Here is a 13,022-nt window from a genome sequence, read left to right on the forward strand (position 1 = left end):
CCATCTTAATTTGATTTTGCCAATTTTACTTTCCAATTTAGTTCAGAAATGGAAAGAATGTGTTGTAGCTTATAAATGTCATTTATTCATTTTTTTAAAATCTAGCAATGAATTATTAAGCATCTACTATTTCTGCTGTCCTATGTTCAAAGCACCGAGTTTGTAAAAGGCAATAAAACACAATCCATTCTGTCAAATATTTCAAGTAAGAAAAAATTCAATTAGCTTCTCTGTTAATTGCATCCTTTCTTTGCTGGAAAATTTGTTTTGTGCCTCTAGAAATTATTTATCTGTATTAAAAGCAGAATTTAAGAGTCCTCAGATTTTTTTGTCAGTGTTTATGATTGGATATGGAGGAATATTTTATGTATTATGAGATAAAGGAAATCCATAATCGTAGATCCTGTCAAAAATTGTATAAATCTTAATTATGTTGAATTGATTCATAATGCTTTTCAGGTCTGCTATATCATTGTACTTTTCTGTTTATTCTGTTATGTTTTGAGAGTTTGATATTGGAACTCTGACTAAAAATCTTAATTTATCTATTTAAAAAATAATTGTAATGTTATACATAGAGTGGAACCATATGTCACTTTGTTCTATATTTCCCAAATGTCCATAAATGTGTTATCATACTTTCATAATTTAAAAAAGAAAAAAAAAAGAGAAAAATCATAGATTTAGTCAAGCCTAAATCAGGACAAGATCACTGTAGTTTAGTGGAACAGTTTAGTCCTAGTGATGAATTATAGTATATTGAAAGTGATGAACTTCTATTATTTCCTTAAGCCATCTAAGCTGGAGCTTCATGAACAGCTTCAAATAATTTGAGGCAAAGTTTGACAGGATATGTTACTTTTAAAAAGTAGCACTTTGTGGGTTACGTAACAGAACGCTTCATTTGCTCTAGGATTTCTGATAGTGGATATTCTTTTCTCTACTCCTGTCTACAAGCAATTTAAAGTTTAGCTTCTGCCTGTATTTTACTTTTGGAAGCCCAGCTCACTAATGTATTGGATTGTTCACCTGTGGTCCTCTTTTATGATACCTAATCTTGAGCTATTCTGAGATTTCTGCTTACTGTGTGTAGAAGGGCAGACGGGGTTAAGCAAAGGAAAGGAAAAGTTAGCAAAATGTGAAAAAAAGTTTCTTGATGACACGATAGCGCTAAAGGGTCAGTTCTATTTATAAAAAAGGATTAGTATTAGCTCACTGAACATTTACAATTCAGATGACAAAGAGATACTTTTAAGAGCTGATTTACTATTCTCAGGGCAGTGCTCATGCCAAGTGAGCTAAAGTAACTTCACCAGCTGAGCTAGTAAAAGAACTCAATATACTCATCTAAGATCTCCACAAGAGTGGCTTTTTGGCTGCAACAACAGGACCCGCAGCTGTCAGCTTCCTCTCCTGTCACCAGTTGATATTACTTCAGTCAATTAGAATGACTAGAGAGGATTTCAGACAGAGACACATGCATCTTTTCGTTCTTGCGTAGGCAGCTGCCCAAAGGTCACTAATCCATGAGTGGAGGGAGGAAGTCTTAGCAGTGATGCAACTCGTGCATTGACTGAACAGCTATAATCATCTATCCAAATGTCTTGGTGAGATCAGAGATCAGACTGATCTCTCAACACAGTGGAATGAGTTTCCTTTTAAAACTCATGTGATATAGCTTAGTATATTTAAACAAGCTAATCTTAGTCTGATAGCAACTTTGCTGTAATTTAAAATGAACAGAAAGGAACATGTTGAATGTTTACACTGTAGCTGTTCCTACAATAGTAATAATAAATTTGGTGGGTGAGTTTATCCTTTTCAATATTCTTAACTAATAAGTGTAAGAGGAGAGTGAAAAAGTTGGCTTAAAGCTCAACATTCAGAAAACTAAGATAATGGCATCTGGTCCCATCACTTCATGGGAAATAGATGGGGAAACAGTGGAAACAGTGGCTGAATTTATTTTTTTGGGCTCCAAAATCACTGCAGATGGTGATTGGAGCCATGAAATTAAAAGGCACTTACTCCTTGGAAGGAAAGTTATGACCAATCTGTATAGCATATTCAAAAGCAGAGACATTACTTTGCCAACAAAGGTCCGTCTAGTCAAGGCTATGGTTTTTCCTGTGGTTATGTATGGATGTGAGAGTTAGACTGTGAAGAAGGCTGAGCGCTGAAGAACTGATGTTTTTGAACTGTGGTGTTGGAGAAGACTCTTGAGAGTCCCTTGGACTGCAAGGAGATCCAACCATTCCATCCTGAAGGAAATCAGTCCTGGGTGTTCATTGGAAGGACTGATGCTGAAGCTGAAACTCCAATACTTTGACTCATTGGAAAAGACCCTGATGCTGGGAAAGATTGAAGGCAGGAGGAGAGGGAGACGACAGAGGATGAGATGGCTGAATGGCATCACTGACTCAATGGACTTGAGTTTGGGTAAACTCCAGGAGTTGGTGATGGACAGGGAGGCCTGGCGTGCTGCGATTCATTGGGTTGCAAAGAGTCAGACACGACTGAGCGACTGAACTGAACTGAACTGAACTAATGAAGAACAGTAGGAAATAACTGTTTAATATAAATAATTGTAAAACCACAAATTTGCAATTTAAAGATTTTTATCAGGTATACAATCTATTCATTTTGGCTAGTTAATTTAAATTGTATCTTAAAATGTTTCAATATTTTTTAGATTTGTTTTAGATTCTGAGCTTTCAGAAGGCATGGGTGGTGGTAGCAGAGAATAAGTTTTCTGCACCTGAAATTATCTAATTGTTTATTAGAATGTAGTCAGAAATACATAGTAAGCAAGGGAGTATTTCAGAAACTGATATGAAATTAACATTGTGATATAAAATGGGTGAAGTTAATGAAACAGTTGTAGACAACCCTTAATTCATTTCTTATCACAAAATACTATATAGTTATTGTTAAAAGAATTCTAGCATTGCACATTCTTTTGAGATAGTTTTATTCTAGGTATATAGATATGTTTATAATACAGCGCAAAAGGAAAAACTCAAAAAATTTATAAAGTAACATTATTTTAGTTGTGGGAAGCAAGATTTACATTTAAATCTATATAATACAAAGCAAGATGGAGTCTTAACACTAATGTTATAATTTAATTCAAACAGTTCTCTTAACTGGATTTGTGGAAATACTACTTTGCACAGAGTTCACATGTAACTAATTCTAGGGGAAAAAAACAAAAAATTTAGCATTTGCCTTAATTATCTTAATATTTTATTTGAAAACTCATTAGCTTATGAATATGTAGTTTAGGTTGTATTTTTTGTGTGCTTTATATGTATATTGCAAATTTTAGCTGTCTTCACATCCCAAGTGGTCACAAGATGGTGCAGCAACTCCAACCATTATGTTTCTCTTTGCTGAATGAACACTCACAGCAAACAGTGATGAAGGGCTTCTTACAAGTCTCTTTTATTGTCAGAAAGATCATTCCACTTCCAGTTCCATCTCTCTATACAGAACTCCAGCTGGAGAAAGGCTGAGGGGTGATCTCTTGGTAAGGAAGAAAGAGGAGAAACAGATCTTGCTGATTAAGAACAAACAGTGTCTGTCACACTCACCATGCTTATAATAAGGAAGGAAATTTCTTTTAGTCGTTGTGTAAATAAGGATGGAATGAGGGACACCCTGTTTGCCTTATGAAAATTAGAGATGCAGGAATGTCAGCTTTCAAACTTTAATAGTCAGTGAATAACTGGAAAATCACAAAGAAAAGAAAGTCTCCTTGACGTAGAAGATTATAGCACTTGATTACCTTGGTGACAAACCATGTCAGTTGGACACCTGTGTAGAAAATCTGTGTCATAATTTTGAAAACTGATATATGTGAAGTGAAAAATGTTATCAATCATAAAGGCCAATGATAAGGCTTGCTTTTCAATTGTATAATCTTAAGTTTTGTGCAATTCTCAGGAAAAAATAGTGAAGCTACAAAATATGAATAATAATGGAACCAGGATAAGAAAATGTTTAAAGGGTCTGTTTAAGTCTGGAAGTGATTTATGGCTGACCAGACAAATATATTATACTCTAAGAAGGGGAAAAAATACTGTTTACCCAGATGCTTCTTTTCCCCTTAAGATTAGGGAAAATAGAACTGGGGCTGGTATTTAGTGGCATGAAAAAGCCATGCTATTTCCTTTCTATTTTTGAGATTTGCTATTTGACATACCGAAATAGAAAACTGAGATAGCAAAGGAAGGGACTTGTTTGAGGAAAAATTAGAAGTAAATCCTAGCGCTTTACAAAAGGACATGCTACTTGAAAGATTTGCCTTGAACTCTTGCCAAATTCAAAGCTCTGTATAAATAAGAGGTCAGTGAACAGAGTATTTTTTATGAAAAAGGTTACTTTTCTGCTCAAATTTGTTTCTAGTAAATGCAAAAGCATTTTAGGAGAGGAAGAGTTCACTGATAAGTATCACACTCAAAAAATAGTGCCTGCTTTCATGTGGAACTTAATCTTGAATATCTACATTGACTTCCCATAATGTCCTTAATTTTTAAGGCAAGCATTTTTCTTGCATAATGGTATATTTCAATATTGTTTTTAAGTTTGATTGTTTTCGGGAAGACTGCTGTCATCTAGCTGCTGACTTATTCACTGAATAAGGTGTCTGAAGAAGCACTTGGCAAAACATCATGTGCAAATACGCTCTTAACATATGCATTTGTGAGTAATGGTGATGATTGCAGATTATAACCAATCCACTCTAGTGTCCTTTTTTCCCTTTTAAAATACTGTCTCTACTAAATCATTGAAAAAGTCTTATTCATTATTATGAGTGAAATAATAGCATGTAATTCACAAATGCTAAGGTGGTCTGTTTAGATAGCATAGAATTTCAAGTTTTTAAATAAAATTGAGTAGCACAAAATATCATGTATGAAATGAGTTGCCAGTCCAGGTTCGATGCACGATACTGGATGCTTAGGGCTGGTGCACTGGGACGACCCAGAGAGATGGTATGGGGAGGGAGGAGGGAGGAGGGTTCAGGATGGGGAACACATGTATACCTGTGGTGAATTCATTTTGATATTTGGCAAAACTAATACAATTATGTAAAGTTTAAAAATAAAATAAAATTAAAAAAAAATTGAGTAGCACAGCCCATGACTAATGAAGAATTTTGAAAAGCACTTGATTATCTCAATACAATGCTGCTTAATCTATGAAGGTAGAAAGAAACCAAACTAAATAAAATGTTCCAGGAAATGGATTATATAAATCTCATATGGGAACAAGGAATCTATTAAGATTCATTTACTACTCTTTATTTTCCATTTCAGTTTATGGCAACACATATTTAACCTGGCTGTTCTTAAAAGCTTTGCCTTTTCTTTGTTTAAAAAATATTTATTGATTATTGACTATATGCTACAACTCTCTTTTTTTTTTTAAGTACTGGAGATGCCCAGTTCACAGTTATTTCTCCTGATGTAAAAGAAATTGTATCCTCTTAGTGTCCTGAATTAGCTATCTCCTATAGTCCTCAACACACTATCTTGCCTTCTTATGTGTTTCTTGTTTATTCTGTGATACAGAAACTGGACTTGGGGCCCAAAGCAAGTATAAGATTGTATAAAGTGTTAGTAGCTCAGTGGTGTCTGACTCTTTGCTACCCCATGGACTATAGCCTGGCAGGCTCCTCTGTTCATAGAATTCTCCAGGTAAGAATTACTGGGGTGGGTTGCCATTTCCTTTTACAGGGAACTTTCTTGACCCAGGGATTGAACCTGGGTTTCCTGCATTGCAAGCAGATTCTTTACCACTGTATAGTTTCTAGTAAAGGCCTTTACAGAAAAAGCATTTTAAAAGCTTTTGAATACAAATATGTATAACTTGCAAGTTGTCTTCGCTTTTATTGTGAAATTCCATCAAATATCTGCTCCATCTACACAAAATGCTAGTATTTGACTGCACATTACACACATTCTCTCTCTCTCTCTCATACACACACACACACACACACACACACACACACAGAATCAGATTTTTAGGAAAGTACTTCTACTCTTCAATTTTTTCCTTACCATTAGAATAGAATTAAGGAGTCTTTATGCTTTGTGGAACCTGGTGAAGATGAGACTTTAGACGGGTGTTAAGATGGTTGGTTCTAGGCTATGCACTGCTTATTATTATGACTTTGGAGCATCATTTAATCTTTCTGTGCTTCCATTTCCCTTTGGAGGTCTTGACAAGTAGCTTGCTAATTCATAAGAAAATATATATATATATATATATATATATATATATTTATGAGTCTTTTGTAAAATAAAACCTAAATAGCAGTTTTTTTCTCTCTTATAGAGAAAATCTGTAAAATTTTATGCAATTTTTACTGTAATTTTCTTTTATGTGGCATCCTTGTTTGGCTTTGGTGTCAGATTACTGCTGGCCTTATTAAATGTGTTTGGAAAAGTTCCTCCCTCTATTTTATTTATTTATTTTTTTGGAAGAGTTTGAGAATTAATATTAATTCTTTTTCAAATGTTTGGTAAAAGTCACCAATGAAGCTGTCTGGTCCTGAATTTTTGTTTGTTGAGAGGTTATATATATATATATATGTATGTATATATATATATATAATTTATTCATTTTTGGTTGTTCTGGGTTTTCATTGCTGCATGGACTTTTCTCTGTTTGCAGTGAGTGGGTGCTGTTCTCCAGTTGCAGTGCTCTGACTTCTGATATGCAGTGGTTTTTCTTGTGGAGCACGGGCTCAAGGGCTAGTGGGCTTCAGTAGCTGAAGCTCCCTGACTGTAGAGCACAGGCTCAATAGTTGTGGTGCACAGGCTTAGTTGCTCCATGGCACATGGGATCTTCCCAGATCATAGATTGAACACGTGTCTCCTTGCATTGGCTGGTGGATTCTTTACCACTGAGCCACCAGGGAAGCGCTTTGAGAGGTTTATGATTACTGATTCAATTTCCTTTTTAGTCATATATTCAGATTTTATCTTAGTCATGATTCAGTCTTTGCAGGTTGTACATTTCTAGGAATTTATCCATTTTTTCCAGGTTGCCAAGTTTTGTAGGTGTATAATTGTTCATGTAGTTTTTTATGGTCCTTTTTTATTTCTGTGATATCAGTTGTAATCTATCTTCTTTCATTTGATTTTAAGTCCTGTTTCTTTTTTCTTGGTAGTCTAACTAAAGGTTAATTAGACTTCTCAAAGAACTAGCTGTTAGTTTCATTAATCTTCTGTATTGTCTTTTCAGTTTCTATTTCATTTATTTCTGCTCTAATCTTTGCTATTACCTTCCTTTCAATAACTTTGGACTTTGTCTCTTCTCTTTTTTTTTTTTTTTTTCTCTTTGGAGTGTAAAGTCAGGTTGTTTGACTTTTCTGGTTTCTTGAGGTATAGGTATGTATTTCTAACAGTTCCCCTGTTAGAACTACTTTTGCTGCATCCTATGAATTTTGATGTGTTACATATTCATTTCATTTATCTCTAGGTATTTTTTTTTTAATTTCTTTTTTGATTCATTCTTTAACCCATTGGTTGTTCAATAGCATGTAGTTTAATCAGCACATATTTTTAAATTTTCTGAAATTTCTTCATATAACTAATTTAAGTCACATAGGAACTCAGACCCCCGTCTGGTCCCTGAATTGTATTACTACTACCAGGGGGCACTTCTGTGTCATTTGGCTCCAATGACAGGTGGGGCTTATGCTCATGGGTCTCCCAGGACTACTATCAATGGAAAAAGAGCTCTTAAACAGCTGCCATCCTTAGGGCACAGAAGGATGCAATTGACATAGGAGCTTGGTCAATATGTCCAAGGAGCAGACCTCCTTTTCTGTGAAGGAGTGCTGTTAGCTAATCACCATGACTGTGACCCAAGAGATAGATTTCTTTCCTTTTTTTTTTAGATTAATTAATTAATATTATTTATCCCACACTGGCATGCAGGATCCTAGTTCCTCAACCTGGGATTGAACCCACACAGTGGAACCTGCAGTGGAAGTGCAGAGTCCCCCAGATTTCTAGTTAAACGTGTATCTAGGGGCTGATTGTTCCTACCCAGAGACCTTAGAAGACAGGTGCTATTCTCCTGTTCATACATACCACACTCCAGAGAGCCAGTTCTCTCCTGGAGGAGAGCTTTAAATGGTCTGGTGCCTGTTTTGGAGGGCTGACACCCAAAGGACACCCCTTTGTCACCTGACTCTGGTGGCCAGAAGGCCATGCTTTCTGGGATTATGATAGTTGGAGAGACAGTTCTTGCAAGCTACAATCCTTAGGGAACTGCACAGACAGCAGGCTGTTGTGTACCCCAAGTCTTTCTGTAAAGGAGGGCTCTTTGCTTGCCCTGGAGTTTAAACCTGAGGAGCAGGGTTCAGGTCTGGCACACAATTGGTGGCCTGTGGAGTTTTTCATAAGAATCATATGTTATAGTCACCATCTTGGTTCTCCCTGTCTGCCTACCTTAGCTCACTGATATCTCCCAGAAGGGAGCTTATGCAATTGTGTGGAGGCCTGATTTTTGTGATTGCCTCCTGAACTCCTGGCTCTGGGGGCCAGTGAGGCTTACTCTTGGGCCCTCAGGACTGCAAATTTTAGCATATTTTTAAAACTGCGTCCTGAGGGTCTGGCTTCCCATTATCCTCAGTCTTGTTGCTGAGACTCTCATCTTTCAATGCTATCTAGTATTGGCTAGTGTTTACTATTCTTAACTGCTGGGAGATAGAAATATATTAGGCTGGTTGGACAGTTTTGAGAGTTGACCAAGAGCTGGGGCAAGGCTGAAGGAAAATGTTCATCTGCTGCATAAGGTCATTCTTTTCAGGACTGGGAGAGACAGTTCTTTCATCTACTGTATATAAAGCAACATAGAAAATCAAGCAAAATGAAAAAAGAGAGAAATATATTCCAAATGAAGAGCATGATAATGCTTCAGGAAACAACCTTAATGAAATGGAGATAAGTAATTTACCTGATAAAGAGTTCAAAATATTGGTCATATAATGCTTACTGAACTGGGGATAAGAACTGCTGAAAACTGTGAATCTTTTTAATTGCAGCTGACTTTACTGTAACTCAAAAAATGAAAGATATCAAAAAAATATCTAATGCACTTGAGCACTAATTATGTGCCAGCATTGTTCAAAATACTTTATACATAATTCAGTTAATCCTCACAATAACCATATAACATAGGTAGTAAAATTATTTCCATTTTTACAAGTGAAGACCCTAAAGCACTAAGTGGAACATTGTGCTAGAGTTAATGAGGTTAATTGCACTCATTTCACATGCTAGGTTTCACAAGGTTATGTTCAAAATCCTGGAAACTAGGCTTCAGCAGTATGTGAACTGAGAATTTCCAGTGTACAAGATGGGTTTTGAAGAGGCAGAAGAACCAGAGATCAAATTGCCAATGTTTGTTGGATCATGATGAAAGTAAGGGAGTTCCAGAAAAACATCTGCTTCATTGACTACACTAAAGCCATTGGCTGGGTGGATCACAACAAGCTGTGGAACATTCTTTAAAGAAATGGTAATAGCAGACCACTTTACTTATCTCCTGAGAAACCTGTATGCCACTCAAGAAGCAACAGAGAGAGTCTTTGACAAAATTAAACACCCACTTATGATAAAAAGTCTCCAGAAAGCAGGCATAGAAGGAACATACCTCAACATAATAAAAGTCATATATGATAAACCCACAGCAAACGTTATGCTTAATGGAGAAAAATTGAAAGCATTTCCCCTAAAGTCAAGTCAAGACAAGGGTGCCCACTCTCACCACTACTATTCAACATAGTTTTGGAAGTTTTAGCCACAGCAATCAGAGAAGAAAAAGAAATAAAAGGAATCCAGATTGGAAAAGAACTCACTGTTCACAGATGACATGATCCTTTACATAGAGAACCCTAAAGACACCACCAGAAAATTACTAGAGCTAGTCACTGAATATAGTAAAGTTGTGGGATATAAAATTAATGCACAGAAATCCCTTGTAATCCTATACACTAACAATGAGAAAACAGAGAAATTAAGGAAACAATCCCATTAAACATTGAAATTAAAAGAATAAAATACTTAGGAATATATATATATATATATATATATATATATATAGATGTATATAATTATAAAACACTGATGAAAGAAATCAAAGATGACACAAATAGATGGAGAAATATACCATGTTCATGAATCAGAAGAATCAATATAGTGAAAATGAGTATACTACCCAAAGCAATCTATAGATTCAGTGCAATCCCTATCAAGCTACCAACAGTATTTTTCACAGAACTGGAACAAATAATTACACAATTTGTATGGAAACACAAGAAACCATGAATAGCAAAAGCAAACTTGAGAAAGAAGAATGGAACTGGAAGAATCAATCTGCCTGACTTCAGACTATACTACAAAGCTACAGTCATCAAGACAGTATGGTACTGGCATAAAGACAGAAATATAGATCAGTGGAACAAAATAGAAAGCCCAGAGATAAATCCATGCACCTATGAACACCTTATCCTTGACACAGGAGGCAAAAATATACAATGCAGAAAAGACAATCTCTTTAACGAGTGGTGCTGGGAAAACTGGTCTGCCACTGTAAGAGAATGAAACCAGAACACTTTCTAACACCATACACAAAAATAAGCTCAAAATGGATAAAGATCTAAATGTAAGACCAGAAACTATAAAACTCCTAGAGGAAAACACAGCAGAACACTCTCTGACATAAATCACAGCAAGATCCTCTATGACTTGCCTCCTAGAATAATGGAAATAAAAGCAAAAATAAACAAATAGGACCTAATTAAACTTAAAAAACTTTTGCACAACAAAGGAAACTATAAGCAAGGCACCTTCAGAATGGGAAAAATAATAGCAAATGAAGCAACTGACAAAGAATTAGTCTCAAAATATACAAGCAGCTCATGCAGCTTAAAAGCAGAAAAATAAATGACCCAGTCAAAAAATGGGTGAAAGAACTAATCAGACATTTCTCCAAAGAAGACATACAGATGGCAAACAAACACATAAAAAGATGTTCAACATCACTCATTATCAGAGAAATGCAAATCAAGACCTCTATGAGGTACCACCTCACACCGGTCAGGGTGGCTGCCATCAAAAAGTCTACAAACAATAAATGCTGGAGAGGGTGCAGAGAAAAGGGAACCCTCTTACACTGTTGGTGGGAATGCAAACTAGTACAGCCACTATGGAGAACAGTGTGGAGATTCCTTAAAAAAACTGGAAATAGAACTGCCATATGACCCACAATCCCACTGCTGGGCATACACACCAAGGAAACCAGAGTTGAAAGAGACACATGTACCCCAATGTTCATTACAGCACTGCTTACAATAGTTAGGACATGAAAACAGCCTAGATGTCCATCAGCATATGAATGGATAAGAAAGCTGTGGTACATATACACTATGGAATATTACTCAGTTATTAAAAAGAACACATTTGAGTCAGTTCTTATGAGGTGGATGAAACTGGAGCCTATTATACAATGAGGTAAGTCAGAAAGAAAAGCACCAATACAGTATATTAATGTGTACATATCAAATTTAGAAAGATGGTAATGGTGATCCTATATTTGAGACAGCAAAAGAGACACAGATATAAAGAACAGGCTTTTGGACTCTGTGGGAGAAGGCAAGGGTGGGATGATTTGAGAGAATAGCATTGAAACATGTATATTACCATATGTGAAATCGATGACCAGGCCACTCGAAGCCGGTGCACTGGGACAACTCAGAGGGATGGGATGGGGAGGGAGGTGGGAAAGGGGTCTGGGACAAGAGGGCAGATGTACACCCTTGGCTGATTCATGTCAATGTATGGCAAAAACCACCACAAAATTGTAAAGTAATTAGCCTCCAATTAAAAAAAAAAAACTTATGGAGAAATATCTTCTTCCCTTTCATAAAACAAACAAAAAAAAGATCTAATGTGAAAAAAAATTTAAAAATTAAAGAAATTCAGTTTGCCCCAGATCTCTTTAGGCAACCTCCATTGCTCTTGTATGGTCTAGATTATTTTCTCATCTATATTTCAGTAAATATAGAGGCTACACACATAAAAAGGAAAAACAGCATCTGATATTCTAATGTATACTATTTTGTAGTTGGAAGTGTATTTGTTTTTTCTATAGAAATAATGATTCAGTGAGAAAATAACATTCATGATTTTGAGTATGTTTAAGCAAAAAGTGGTATAATGGAAAACAATAATACAAAAATTTTAATAGAACTTTAATGCATATGCGTACATGCATGCACACACAAATAAATGTGCCAATAATTATATTTAACAAATATTGACTTCACAACTATTAAGTGCAAATCTTATATTTTCTGTATATTTTGACAGCACTGGAAAGAAAGATTTAGAATATGAGAATTGAAGAAAAATGAGTAGGAATTCCTTTTAGTGAGTAAAGTAGACTTTACTCAGAATTCTTCAAGCTTAGTTAAACTGATCACTGTGCTTAATCTGTGGTTAGTTTCTTAGTCATTTATGACTGTGACCCATTGGACTGTAGCCCACCATTTTTTCAGGCAAGAATAACTGGAGTGTGTTGCCATTCTCTCCCATTTTCCTGGCCCAGGGATCAAACCAGTGTCTCCTGTGTTTCCTGCATTGCAGGCAGATTCTTTACTTGCTGAGCAACGATGAAGCTCAAATGAATCACAAAACCAGCCAAAAGAGGAAAAAACACAAAATGAGTTTTTGGCAATGGGATTCATAGTGACACTCAAATGGAACTTTGGTATAGATAAATAATTGTTATTAGAAGAAGAAGAAGAAGCAACAGGTGGAACTGGACATGGAACAATCGGCTGGTTCCAAATGGGTAAAGGAGTATGACAAGACTATATATTGTCAACCTGCTTATTTAACTTACATCCAGAGTACATCATATGAAATCCCAGGATGGATGAATCACAAGCTAGAATCAAAATTGCTGGGAGAAATTATCAGTAACTTCATATATGCAGA

The sequence above is a fragment of the Bubalus kerabau genome, chromosome 16, assembly GCF_029407905.1.
Source record: "Bubalus kerabau isolate K-KA32 ecotype Philippines breed swamp buffalo chromosome 16, PCC_UOA_SB_1v2, whole genome shotgun sequence".
Classification (NCBI taxonomy): Eukaryota; Metazoa; Chordata; class Mammalia; order Artiodactyla; family Bovidae; genus Bubalus; species Bubalus kerabau.